Below are 15,184 nucleotides of genomic sequence, written 5' to 3'. Positions count from 1 at the left end.
CTCATGTCAGATTCCTGAAAGCCAAATTATCTTTGCAAGGAAGGGGGTAATTGAGATCAGATTGAGCACATTCCTCCAGTGCTGGGTTTCTACATTAATAATGCACTGGTTTTCTGCATCTGTGCATTTATTCAGCTTTAGCCTGGACTTGACCTCCATCCATTTGGAGTAGGCCGTAAAATGGCTGGGTGACTTTTTTCATGATGCTTCAGAGACTCAGCTAAGTTGTGCCAGTAATTGTACCTAGAACGTGCAGGCAACGATTTGGCATTCTTGTCAAATATTTTGCAACAAACACAGAACACTTTGTCTGTTGATTTTGAGTAAATGAGCCAATGCCAAGACAGTTTCTCACCATTCTCAAGCACTCTTTCGCAGGGTAATTTTTGAGAAGGGTTGCTTCTGCTCATTTACTGGAAATGTCATAGTCTCAGTTTTGCTCAGCCCGGTCAAAATTGTGTGATCAATATTGGCAGAGTTTAGGATTGCCAGCCATAAAGCAGGATCTGATGTATCGATTTGTGGTGTGCAATTTTTCTCACTGCTGTTTCTGTTATCATGCAAGGCTGATTCTTCTTTATACTTTCTCTCCTTTTCATGTAAACCAGATTTTTCTTTGTCATTACTCTCCTTTTCATGTGAGCCACATTCTTCTTTATTATCACTCTCCTTTATGTCGCCAGGGAAAACTGGACAATTCTCCATCACTTTCCTCACATTTCCATTACTTATCTTCAGGTAAATCTGTTAATTCCTTAGCAACAGGACTTCCATCATGTATGCTTCGCTCCTCAATTTCTTCTGCGCTGTTCCGTTTCAGATATTTTCCCATCAAATTTACCCTTTATTGCAAACTAGATTGCAATTGAGCTTTTTGCTTCCTATACTGAGCTCCTGAAGGCTTCTTCGGGGGCATCCTTTATTTTCTAAGGGGAAAAACAGCCAGTAGTAGGGAGAGCAAAAGTCTACATTCCGCAATTTTAGAAATTCATCAAACACTACGTGTTAAGCATAGCAAAAGAAGTTACAGTATTTCTTTTATATTGTTGTGTAGATAGGGGTTCGATAGATATCTCTGGCATCTCATATTACTTACACTCTTCAAGTCTTAAAACACACATACACTTTCACAATTACACAATAAAAGAAGGTTCACAATATCACAGCTGGGCTCACTTCATTCTTATATCTCACTGACAGGTGAGATATTCTTATATCTCCCTGCCCCTTTTATACCCATGGCTGACAACATTCTAGGTGGTTCAAGGGAAATGTGATTCTCAGAATGTCTGGAAGGTTCCACAAGATTCTGCACAGGTCTAGAACATTCTAGGAGGTTAGTGAAAAGTGAATCCACATTCAGAATACCTGAAACATTTTACTTCAAACATTTTGCTTTTGTTGCTAACAACAAAAACAGCATCCCGAGCCAGACACCTTTCCAGCCAGGCACCCCAGGTGGTCGCTTGCCCCTAAATCCAGCCCTGGTTTCACCCATAAAGCTATTGGGCCAAAAAAGTATCTCATTATTTTGTCCAACCCTATTCTCTGCCTTGTTCACTGGATGGAGGAGTTTCGTCTTCCTTCTCTGGGTGGATGTGAAGCCTTCTTTAACTGGGGTCAGAAGTTACTATTGGCATGTAGGCATATAGACATCTATATGCGTGTGTGTGTGTGTGTACAAACCTCTGTCTTTATTACTAACCCATAAGCCAAAGGGAATACAGCAGGGTACATGTTAATAGGCTCTCTGAATTCCCTGTGGGAAAGGTCTTTATCTCTTCACTTGTAGCACGTACACTTTGTAAATAAACTGGAGTTTTCACTTCCCTGCTTTGTTACTGAGAGCTATGGCCAGGGACTGGAGCCATTCTGTCCTTTCTGTAAAAGGACACTTGTTTATGTGCGTCTAGAAAATTTGTGGGAGGAGGGGTCAGCATGCCAGAGGATGTGCAGTGAATGTGTCATGTCAGCACAACATATCTTGTCTGTCTTTTCACTATTTGAACAGTTTGGATCATCTATTATATAACAAAGCAGGTCTTACAGGCCAAATTCCCATTGGCAAAGGAATGTAAAACAATTTCTTACATTGTTAGGGACTGATTCTGATCTCAGTCGCATAGGTGTAAATCTGGAGTAACACTATTGATTGCAATTCTGGATTTATATAGGTATAACTGAGGACTTGTCTACAGGAACAGTTAGACCGTGGCAAGCTGGGGTGTGAATCTACCCTGCACTAGCCTGCTTTAGTCCAGCTGTTCATGTGTACCCTATGCATTAACAGTTCACTAGAGCATTTAGATCTATCCATCTTTGAAAGAGGATTACATCAAAGTGCATTAGCAGACTGTTAATGTGGATCAGCAGGGTGAATGTGCACAGTTAGATCACGGCAGGCTAGTGCAGGCTAGATTCACACCCCGGCTTGCTACAAACTAAATATTCATATAGACAAGCCTTGAGATCTTGGTCTGGCCCTGTCTTCAAGCTGAACAGAGTTAAAATTACCATCCAGTTCCAATTACTGTCTGTAAAAGAAAGGACCAATCAATGGTGTGGATCTTATGAGGTGCTGAATGCGTCTTCCAAACTGCTAAGCACCTTCCACTCTGTAAAATGCTGAGCACACTCCACTCCCATTGAAATCAATGGATCTGACCCTATGGGACAGTGACAATTTAGCCCTACGGGAGTGTGGTGGATGGTATCTAGTCCTAGGGGCTGGTTTGTATACTGTTCAGATATGCTGATGAAATATGGTAGTTACAGCATGATATGAGAGGAGAATAGGATAATGTTAAAATAATAGAATAAGTGGAGAGGCAGCAGTTCGTTGGTATACACCTATTAGTGCAACTGTAACCCTACTGTTCAGTGTCTGATATGTATCCTCCTCTCTTGGCCTGATCCACAGAGGATATGAGCCTGTGACAGGTGAAAGTTTAGGAGTCTTAATCCTTTCGTTCAGGATAGGGAGTCTCATTCTTTATCTTTGGATGTCCTGGGTTCAGTCCCCTGTGGCAACCATGATGACCATCATTGTACAAGTCCTAAAATGGAACATTCGTACAAAATGTCCAGCTAGCATCTAAAGCAACTGTGTAAATATAGGCATTAAGTTACCTGCCACACACTATTTATGGCAAGACAGACTTCAGCCTTTAGCATTCATTGTGTACATCTTTAGGTCATGACAAATATATAGAAAGACTAGAAATTTCTGTTGCTGTACTTAGGGTTCCTCTTTTCAGATATTCTTTCTATGGCACAGATGTTCCCCAACAGCAATCATTTAGAGAAATTATATTCTACAATGGCAAGTAACAAATTTCCAGAATTTCACACCCTGTGTAGTCAAGAGCAGAACTACAGTGTGCTGTTGACCTGAGATTACATGTTGGAAGAACAAACTCTGTTAGGGTGTTTTTTTGATCTTCCAGAGAAGGTTAGATTGTAAATTCTGTGCGGCAGGGACTGTCTTTGTTCGGTGTTTGTACAGCATTTAGCACAATGGGGTTCTGTGTCCATGACTGGGGCTCTTAGAAACTGCTGCAATATAAATAATGTTGGTCAGGTTCCACTTTCAAGCTACCTTGTGGGTTCTCTTCTTTTTCTAAGAGAAAACCTATGAGACTTTAGGATGACCACTGAGAGTGGGAGCTATTGGTTTTTTTTTTTTTTTTTGTTTAAAGAAATATCAGTTTTTGATGAAGTCCACAAAATAACCATCATTTCATTTGAAGCTCTGAGGTTCACTTGACCTGTCACTTTAAAATACACTGCTCTCATTCTGATGTAATTTTGAAACTGGGTCTTGTGCCATGACTCTGGTGTTAAATCAGGAGCAGGCATATTTTAAAGTGACAGGTCTAATTTTCAAACACAGCCTCATTGTTCTAAATTAAATAATTATCTGAGGACGTAACCCAGTGTTTTTAATGTGATCATTCTTGATAAACTCTCCCAAGCCCCAAAGCCTATGCCTAGGAAAAGCAAAAACTTTCCGAGAGATTCTTGAAATAGGAACCTCATCTGGAAGAAACATCTGGGGTGTAAGTGAATATGTTAAAAACGTTCAGAATCTAGCTGCAATCCCTCCCCCAAGGGCTCTTCCTTATCTTTTCCAGAACCCTAAGGGCATCATCCTGTTCCTCCATTTAACTAGCACACATATGCTCTGTTAGAGTGACCACTTACCTGGTCTTTAATGTCTGTCCCTTATCTGGGGCCTGGGGCCCCATAAAGAGCTGTTGAGAAGCATTTGATGATCAGATAAAAAAATGTTTTCAAGTGATAATCATGCAAAGGATCATGCACTATGCTACAGCTGCATGGTTTTGTACCATGAACACTTGTGAGGTGGCCTCCCTTTAAAAATAAGCTTTGTCCCATATTTTTTATGCACTTGTCCTTTACTCCTTTGCAACATTGCTGGTTGCAGCAGGGCCTCATATCATGAGTACCATTCTCTGGCCAAGAGGAAAGGGGGTTACTCCTTTCAGAGCTGTCAGCACTACTCCTTAATCAACCAGAAGGCTTTCTGTAGTGCAGCATGAAGCCTTCCCTCCTCCAGGAGCTCAGCACTCCCTTATTGCCTTCCCAAGGAGCAAGAGAAAGCTGCATTTTATTAAGCTGTTTTTAATAGAGAATCTGGAATGCTTAAATCCAGTTCTGAACTTCCCCAATATCTGAGGGGACTTGTGGCTTGGATTTTGGTGCAGGCCTCTGTTTCTTAGATTCATGGCCTTGGAGAGTTTAAAAAAATACACAAAAAGAGAAAGAGAACTTCCCCACCAAGGAATTTTTCCGAAGCATCCACAGCAGTAGATATAAACAAATTACACTGAATAAAACAAGCCCTAGCCATATTATTTCCCCTTTCCCACTGGGTAAGGGCACTGTATTCCCTCTCCTACTGATAGATTTGCATAAGGGTGGGTTCTAGAGTTGAAGTGGAACATTTGACTATCACGACAACAATCTTGTACACTGCTGTGATTTAAATGATTTACAATTATCTGTGGATGGAAATGTCTCCTAATTGGCTCCTGGGAAATGTGTGTACACTGTAGAAGTCAAACAACTTGTTCCAGTTGATTAATAAAAGAGATGCTTGGTGAACCTTCATAAAATCCCTATATTAACCCTGGGTTAGTTCCTGGTATTTTATCTGATTTGCTTCCTTAAGAATTAATTAGTTCAAGCCCGATCCTGACAGGTGCACAGCACCTGAAACTCTCCTTGACTTCAGTGGCCACTGCTGCTAAGAGGGAAAGGAGACATGTCCACATATCTTGGGGAGGGGCAGAGTTACACAGAATCCTCCACAGCAAAATGAATTGCACGCCAGGGTAAAGACTCAAAATTCATTACCAAGCTGTGTAACAGCACTAAGTGGTAGGAGGACTAGAGCTCAGATTTTCCAGCCACACAAGCACACCCATATTGCCAGCTGTAATGTAGTGCCAATCTTTAAAAAAAAAAGGGAAGAAGGAGGATCCTGGGAACTACAGGCCAGTCAGCCTCACCTCAGTCCCCAGAAAAATCATGGAGCAGGTCCTCAAAGAATCAATCCTGAAGCTTAGAGGAGAGGAAAGTGATCAGGAACAGTCAGCATGGATTCACCAAGGGAAGGTCATGCCTGACTAATCTAATCGCCTTCTATGATGAGATTACTGGTTCTGTGGATGAAGGGAAAGCAGTGGATGTATTGTTTCTTGACTTTAGCAAAGCTTTTGACACGGTCTCCCACAGTATTCTTGTCAGCAAGTTAAAGAAGTATGGGCTGGATGAATGCACTATAAGGTGGGTAGAAAGTTGGCTAGATTGTCGGGCTCAACGGGTAGTGATCAATGGCTCCATGTCTAGTTGGCAGCCGGTGTCAAGTGGAGTGCCCCAGGGGTCGGTCCTGGGGCCGGTTTTGTTCAATATCTTCATAAATGATCTGGAGGATGGTGTGGATTGCACTCTCAGGAAATTTGCGGATGATACTAAACTGGGAGGAGTGGTAGATACGCTGGAGGGCAGGGATAGGATACAGAGGGACCTAGACAAATTGGAGGATTGGGCCAAAAGAAATCTGATGAGGTTCAATAAGGATAAGTGCAGGGTCCTGCACTTAGGACGGAAGAACCCAATGCACAGCTAGAGACTAGGGACCGAATGGCTAGGCAGCAGTTCTGCGGAAAAGGACCTGGGGTGACAGTGGACGAGAAGCTGGATATGAGTCAGCAGTGTGCCCTTGTTCCCAAGAAGGCCAATGGCATTTTGGGATGTATAAGTAGGGGCATAGCGAGCAGATCAAGGGACGTGATCGTCCCCCTCTATTCGACACTGGTGAGGCCTCATCTGGAGTACTGTGTCCAGTTTTGGGCCCCACACTACAAAAAGGATGTGGATAAATTGGAGAGAGTCCAGCGAAGGGCAACAAAAATGATTAGGGGTCTGGAACACATGACTTATGAGGAGAGGCTGAGGGAACTGGGATTGTTTAGTCTGCGGAAGAGAAGAATGAGGGGGGATTTGATAGCTGCTTTCAACTACCTGAGAGGTGGTTCCAGAGAGGATGGTTCTAGACTATTCTCAGTGGTAGAAGAGGACAGGACAAGGAGTAATGGTCTCAAGTTGCAGTGGGGGAGGTTTAGGTTGGATATTAGGAAAAACTTTTTCACTAGGAGGGTGGTGAAACACTGGAATGCGTTACCTAGGGAGGTGGTAGAATCTCCTTCCTTAGAAGTTTTTAAGGTCAGGCTTGACAAAGCCCTGGCTGGGATGATTTAATTGGGGATTGGTCCTGCTTTGAGCAGGTGGTTGGACTAGATGACCTCCTGAGGTCCCTTCCAACCCTGATATTGTACGATTCTATGATTCTATGATTCTTCTGTAGCCAAAATAAATAGCAGTACCACTGTGCTCACTTATGTTGATTTCCCTCCACACATGGAGGTCTGGCCAGATTTCTCTTGTTCAGGAACAGCATCCGAGGGAGAAAAACCTATGGTATCATCAGTTTGATTCTCTTATTCCAATTTGTAGGGTCTGATTTTTAATTGCCCTGCACTTTATGTATATAATCATTTCCTTTACACATAGTAGGTGTTTAACACAACTAATTCTGATTTGATAGCATTTTACACCCATTTTGTATTTGTTTAAATGTCTATACAAGATGGAGTGCAACAGAGAATCAGGCTCAAAATCGTTATTTTCATTAAACTTAAACCATAAAGAGCATGTTACCAATGTTTCCTCTTGCACGGCTCAGAAGAAACCTCTCTCCAGTAGTGTGACTGATAGACGTTAAGCAAACCTGCTTTAGATATAACTCATTCTGAGCTATCTAGATGGAGGAGAAGTGGGAGATATTTTTTTTTTTTGTCTATTACAAATGTCTTTTCTACACCGGATACAGCCCTGGATACAGCCTTGGATACAGCCGTCCGTGGTCAGGCATCCGTATAGCCACACCAGTGTAAATGCCTAGTGCATAAAGTAATGATTTATGTCGATGCCACTTACGTAGCTTGAAACTAAGGTAAACTCACTGTGCTGATGATTGTGGCTTTGCCAGCCTACACTAAGGATTTGCACCAGTGCTGCTACACAGATGGCTGAAATCACCAGTGCAGACGAGGCCTGAGTGTATGATTAAGCCTCTACATATTCAGCAGGTCAACAGTTCATTATTACAGCACCTAGCATAGTGGGGTCCTGGTTAATGACAAGGAGTCCTAGCTGCTATGGTAATGTAAACAATTTCGTGGAGAGATCCAACTGCTGATAGACGTTTGTGCTGGCTGGTTATCAATTGCCAAAGTTTTCTCTCTTTACTTAAACAAGGTGAGGAAGTTCTAGAAGAGTAAATAAGTTAAATTCTCTTGAGGAAACTGGGAGTCCTACAGATTGTGCTTCTTAGTCAGATGTTGCAAAAACAATTTACCTTTCAAAAGAGGATGGGTAAAATTTTCTATAGTACTTAAGCACTTAAATCCCATTCACTTTCAGTGAGACTTGGGATTCCAAGTGCCTAAGTCACTTAGTAACTTTTGAAAAGGTTACACAAAATTTCAAATATGAAACTTCAGTAGGGGTCAGATTGCACCAAGGCTGGGTGGGAATTAAATTCTGAGGCCAGAAAGATCTTTTTCTGCTAGTCAGACAGTGTTAATCACTTTGTCTGCAGAGGGGAGCTCTTCTTCAGTTGTTCACAGAATAAAGTAAGAACAATTGTGGGTGTGACGGGTTGGGTCACAGAGACCCCTTTGGGACCTGAAATGCTGAGACTACCTCTGAGTCTGTTTTCCCTGCCAGCTTTGGACTTCAGAACCCTGTCTTATTGAGCCAGACATACTAGCCTGCTGCAAACACAGACCCAGGTCTGAACCACGTGCCCCAAAGCTGCAGACTTAACTGAAAATGGCTTAAGAAGTGCTCCTGTCTCCAGCACCCAGATACCCAGTTCCCAATGGGATCCAAACCCCAAATAAATCTGTTTTACTCTGTATAAAGCTTATACAGGGTAAACTCATAAATTGTCCGCCCTCTATCACACTGATAGAGAGATATGCACAGCTGTTTGCTCCCCCCAGGTATTAATTACTTACTCTGGGTTAATTAATAAGCAAAAGTGATTTTATTAAATATAAAAAGTAGGATTTAAGTGGTTCCAAGTAATAACAGACAGAACAAAGTAAATTACCAAGCAAAATAAAACAAAAACACGCAAGTCTAAGCCTAATACATTAAGAAACTGATTACAGATAAAATCTCACCCTCAGAGATGTTCCAATAAGCTTCTTTCACAGACTGGACTCCTTCCTAGTCTGTGCCCAGTTCTTTCCCTGTTACAGTCCTTGTTCCAACTCAGGTGGTAGCTAGGGGATTTCTCATGACTGCAGCCTGCTTTATTCTGTTCCACCCCCTTATATAACTTTGGCACAAGGTGGGAATCTTTTGTCTCTTTGGGTCCCCACCCCTCCTTCTAAATGGAAAAGCACCAAGTTTAAGATGGATTCCAGTACCAGGTGACATGGTCTCATGTCCTGTGAGACCCCAAGCCTTCAATTCTTCCCGGCCTGACTCACAGGAAGGCTTGAAAGTAAACAGAGCCATCTACAGTCAATTATCCTAGTTGATGGGAGCCACCAAGATTCTAAACTACCATTAATGGCCCACACTTTGCATAACTACAATAGAACCTTTATATTCCTAGTTTCAGATACAAGAATGATACATTTATACAAATTGGATGACCACACTCAGTAGATTATAAGCTTTGTAATGATACCTTACAAGAGACCTTTTGCATGCAGCATATTCCAGTTACATTATATCTCACACTGATTAGTATATTTTCATAAAATCATATGGAGTGCAACGTCACAGTGGGTTTTTTTGTAGGTACTAACAGAAAGAATTATAAATGGTTGCATTGCTTTGCTTTGTGAATTTGTGTTGCTCAAGCTTTTACTAAAGATCCTGCATAGAAGGCTTTGCAGTACCTCAGGTTGGTTATAACAAATGAAAGGAAATAAACATAATACAACACTCTCCACATTGCCTGCTTTTCATCCTGAATAGCTTTGTATTAAAGGATACATACCACATTAGTTTCATGACAAGTAGAAAACAGTAAACATTCATTCTGGTGTATTAAGGCATTTCTTAGAAACAGCTTTCAGAAGGATGGGAACTTTTCTCACTGGGCAGTCATTAAAATTTGGTTCATTTTGTTTTTGAACTGCTATTATATTTTATACTTGACTCCGGAATTGAAGGTGGTCTGAGTTTTTTAAACCAGTTTCTTGAAGTTCTGCTTAACATCAGAAGCATAGGCGCCAACTTCCCCCCCCCCGTCCCCCCCCACCCCTGGCCCTGCCCTGACTCCACCCTTTCCCTGCCCCACTCTCATTCCAACCCCTTCCCCAAAGTCCCTTCCCCAAATCCCTGCCCTGGTCCCGCCTCTTCCCCGAGTGCGCCATGTTCCCCCTCTTCCCTCTCCCTCCCAGTGCTTGCCGCACAAAACAGCTGTTTCGTGGCACAAGCGCTGGGAGCTAGGGGGAAAAAGTGGGCACGCGGCATGCTCAGTGGAGGAGGGGGAGGTGGAGCGGAGGCAGAGGTGAACTGGGGCAGGGGCGGGGAGCTTCTGGGCGGTGCAGAGCACCCACCAATTTGTCCCCATGGGTGCTCCAGCCCCAGAGCACTCACGGAGTCGGCGCCTGTGATCAGAAGCCCATTTGTGATCAAACAAGCAGAATCAGTATTTGGAACATTTCTGAGATCCTGGAATGTAACTTTAAGAAATTACAACAGTTACAAATGGAGAGCCAAACCCCTGCCTTACACAAAGTATACCTATGATAAATTAAGGTCTTACTGACCTAATGAAAAGCTACAGATTGATATTCCTTTTGTTGAGCAGCCTGTAATTTCATTACTTTTATTGACAGTAATTATAACAGGCTGAATTTATGGACGCCATAAAGAAAAGTTAGTGAACCACATGAAAATGTCAACATGCTCACTTTGGTATGAGCAGTCTCAGGATTTTTGTTTCCTCATGCAATTCTGTTCCAGGGTAGTTCTTCTTAAAGTCTAGGGAGCAATACTTTAGAATTTCCCCACACCAATTCCATTTTTTGAAATAAAATAATGGCTTCTGGTATCCTTCTGATTTCAGGCATATCTTCGAACTCTCCCCTTACGATCATAACATTGATCATCTTGTCATTATACATAGTTACAATTCCAACAGTTATATCACCTCCCTCTAGCCCCATCCCATTGGGAGGTCTGAAGCTGGACTGAGGATTTTCAGCTCTCCTTTTTGTCTGTTTTGTAATAATTAAATTAACTGTGTCGGCCAAATCTTGCACTTCTTAGTCAGGCAAACTGCCCATTTACTCAGTTACTGGAAGGTTTTCCTGTGCTAGGATTACAAAATCAGGCCTTCGCCTTGATCATGTGCCAGGGTTTGTACATGGAGCTCTGTAAGGATAGGTGTCAAGTTTACTAGTATGGGAGTGTTTGTACAAACAAGCTGATGTAATGCTACTATGAATATCCTAGCAGGGCTTGAAACAGATCAACACCACCTGGAAGAAGTATTCAAGAATAAGAAATTGGTATTGAAGGGCACATGCCTGGTATTTCTTCCAAATTAGCAGCCTTTCTAAATAACATGGAGACCTCGTTTTGTATAAACGGGAAGGCATAAATGAGAGGCAGTCTGTGTTTTGGTGAAGAGGGCACTAGACTGAGGCTAAAAGAGCAGGATTCTATTCCTAGTTCTGCCACCAGTCTTGTGGGTGACCTTGAGCAAGTCTCTGTGCTTTTGTTTCCCAACCTGCCCTTTGTCTGTCTCATCTATATATATTGTAAGCTCTTTGGGGCAGGGACTGTCTCTCCCTACACAGTTGTAGAGCTTCTAGCAAAATGAAGCCTTCAGGCACTATCATCATAATACCACTACTGAACTGCAATCAAAAATTTGGCAAGATAGTCTAAAGAAAGATCATAGCTCAATCCCAAAATGCTTCCATAACATATTAACCCTTCTGGAAAGAAACTAAGGACGAGGACAACATTTTGCTAAAAAGAGCAAAAGAAGCACCTCATCAAAATAGCAACAGCCTAATGGGATGTCTGAGAGTGATGCAGGCAGGCAGAGAAATGTATTAAAGAAAGTTAAATCTGACACTAAAGATGAAGAATGAAGAGGATTGGCTTTTACAATACTGATGCCAATGGGCAGAAAGAGAGAGAGAGAGAGATTTTATTTACCACAAGACCTCAGCTATTGAGTCATGTTAGTGACCATGTCCTGAGAAAACCAGACAGATTACACGCAGGACTGAAATAAGCTGTAATTGACCAAGTAACTTCTTAAAAAGTATTCAAATGATGTTATTTGAAAATGTAAAAGTATTTTCTTAGAGGAACTACATAGCTTAAAAGTAAGGAGAACTACCAAGTTACCTGTACAACTGTGGGGCTTACTATGCTAATGCCTGCATTAAGCCTCTGAGTTTACAAAAAGAATTGTGTAATTTCATGAAAGGGCTCCCAGAATTTATGAAATGGTGATAAATTTGTGAAATTATATAACATTCAGGCAAAAAACTCTGCTTAAAACACCAACAGTCACTGGTGGCCAGTCTTCACTAACGTCCCTGGTGGTACTGCCCTAATATGTGATTTTAACCAAATTACTAGTGTGGAAAAAGCCAAGTATTCTGCCAGGACTGGGTAAGAGGCCATTTTTAATCCAGAGGTATAATGTTCCCTGTCTTTAATGTGTTTCATAGTATACTGAGTAATATGAATAGGGAAAATTAATTTTGTGTATGTAGGGCAACATTTGTGGAAATTTCCAGATCTGCTATTGCAGATGGTCTTGCTTGTTCTGTTTATCTGGACATATAGCAGTTAGCTCTTAAGGAAATGCTTATTATTAGCTGTGGTGCAATTTTTTTTTTTTGGATGGTGTGCATATCATAGTAAAGTCTTTTTTACCTGAATCTCCCCCTCTAACGAAGAATATTTTTTTTAAGTGTAGAGGTGCTGTTTAGAGGTTGTATGTATATAAACAAACAAAACATGACATCGAGTCCAAACAAGTGCAAGCACTCTCTTGTCTGTGTAACTGGAAGTGCTATTTCTAAAACTTATGGACTGCAGTAAGCCAGGAACTGTTTAATATACTCCATTAAATAAGAGCCAAGTCATACATTCTATTCAGAAACTATTATTTTTGTTACTTGTTTGTTTTTTAAGAGTCGTTAACCCAGGACATGCTGGAAAATAGCCTTGAAGAACAAGGTGCTGTTTATATCTACCCACTTAATGAATCTGGGTAAATAGCAAAAAACAGAGAAAAAAAAAAACCATACCAAAGACTCAATTATAAATGACAATTTTCTGAAAGAATAGTGGAAGGGTGTCTCTGAAATCCTGTACAACTAACCTAAAATAAGAACAGCTCAGCATTTCTATAATATAGGTGCTATTTAGGGCCAGGAAAAACCTTGGATTGGTTGCTGTAAAGGGACCTCGCTGCTTGTGCATTACTTTATTTCCTTACATTGTGGTGCTGTAGTATCTGTCAGCAAGTGGAGAGTCAACCTCCCACTCTCCCAATTTCACTGTACAGATACAATATCTTCAGATCAGCTACTGTATTGGAAGATGTGAGTAGATCAGTATATATATTTATACTGCACACATGAACACAATATGTGTGTGTGTGTGTAATATATATATTTATATGTATAGATATAAAAATACACACCATGAACACAGGACTAGATCCTCATTTAGTATGAATTGGCTTGGTTCAATTTGGTTTATACCCAGTGAAAGCCTGACCCAGATACTAAAGAATGTGATGATGTGTAGTACTAAACTGGGTGGAATAGCAGAAACTCCCATTCCTGTACATTAACTTCTCTTAGCTTACTATTTCTGCCTGTAAAGATGCAAATCATGTAATGGGTTCATTGTCTTTCCCTCAGTTTTGCTTACCTTAATGATCATTCAGATTTGCATGTGTCTACTCTTCTGGTTGCTTATAACAAGGATAGCTTATCTTCCTTTATGCCTCTCTCTTTCTTCAGTTATACCTTTGCCCCCTTCTATAGATTTAACTAAACATGATAATGTTTAGCTGGCAATAAACCTGATGGGTACTGATGCATCTCTTTGCACTCTTACTATTTCCCCTTTACCAATCCTCATGGAAGCACTTGTCACCAGCTCTTTTGTGTCTCCCTTTATATAGTGGGTTCCTCTTCTTCAACCCTGCTGATGGATGTCAAGTTGGAGGTCAATATAATTCCACATCAGTGTTCCCTCTCATTTTTCCCACCCATGTGTGGAATGAATTTTGTTTTGTGCACCAATATGGAGGTGATGTGTGACACATCACCTTCATATCGGTGTGCACATAACAAAATTCATGTGGTAGGGGTGCGGCCAAGGGGTTCAGAGTGTGGGAGGGGGCTCAGGGCTGGGGCAGAGGGTTGGTGTGCAGGGGTAAGGGCTCCGGCTGGGGGTGTGGGCTCTGGGGTGGGGCTGGAGATGAGGGGCTCAGGGCTGGGGCAGAGGGTTGGGGTGCAGGGGTGTGAGGGCTCCAGCTGGGGGTGTGGGCCCTAGGGTGGGGCTGGGGATGAGGGGGCTCATGGATGGGGCAGCGGGTTGGTTTGCAGGGGGTGAGGGATCCAGAGGGAGGTGTGTGCTCTGGGTGGGGCCAAGGATGAAGGGTTTGGGGTGCAGGAGATTACAGCGGGGAGAGAGACGATTTCCCCACAGCTCTCTCTTCCCGCAGCAGCAGGCGTCTCTCCCCGCCGCAGCAGCTCTGGGGCTGGGGCTGCAGGATAGGCACCCCTCCCCGGCCCGAGCAGTTCTGGACCGGGGGAGGGCCACACCTGGGGCCAGGCCGCTCTGGCTGTGCTGCCCCGGCAGGTCTGGGTGCCATGGCCACAGCAAAGCTGGGGCTGGGGGAGGGCAGGGGAGGGGTGCCCCGGCTGTGGCAGGTTGGGGACCGGGCTAGTTGGGGGAAGGGGTGGGGCTCCTGTCCCCTGACTGGTCCCCAGGCTGGTTCCTTCAGTGCCTGTGCGGCACTAAATAGGCTGCTGTTTGGCCACGCAACTTACAGGGAACTTAGTTCCACATGACAGAATTTATGTTTTCACTGTTTGTAAAAAATGAAAGAAATGACATTGAAGAAACTGTTAAAAGAGCATTAAGGTTACAGAGTCAAGCAGCCAAAAGTTAGGAAATGCCAGAATCAAGTTTGCTTCTGAAAATTTATCTCTGCCTCCTTGTGCATATACATTATGATAGAGTCATATGATCACATCCTGCTTTTCTAGCCTAAGTGCCATAGGCAACTTGTCCAAGGTCACAGAAGTAGTCTGGGAATTGAAGAGAAATTGCCTAAATCCCAGTTCAGTGCATTACCTCAGAGATCTGTCTTTAGTATGGCTTTGTTTCCACACTATGACATGCTCTCTTAACTATAGCAGTGCTTCTGCTAGCTACTGAAAGGTCATGTGATCTCTATCCTCCGCAGACCTGAATATTGATTTCTGCACCTCAGTGTGGCACTTCCTGAAGATTCTGAAGCCACCGAGTACTGCAACATATTGATCACAAAACTCCCTGTCGCCAGCTTCCTCTA

Source organism: Lepidochelys olivacea (assembly GCF_965140295.1).
Source record: "Lepidochelys olivacea isolate rLepOli2 genome assembly, chromosome: 2".
Taxonomy (NCBI): Eukaryota; Metazoa; Chordata; order Testudines; family Cheloniidae; genus Lepidochelys; species Lepidochelys olivacea.
Note: the sequence above shows the minus strand (reverse complement) of the source record.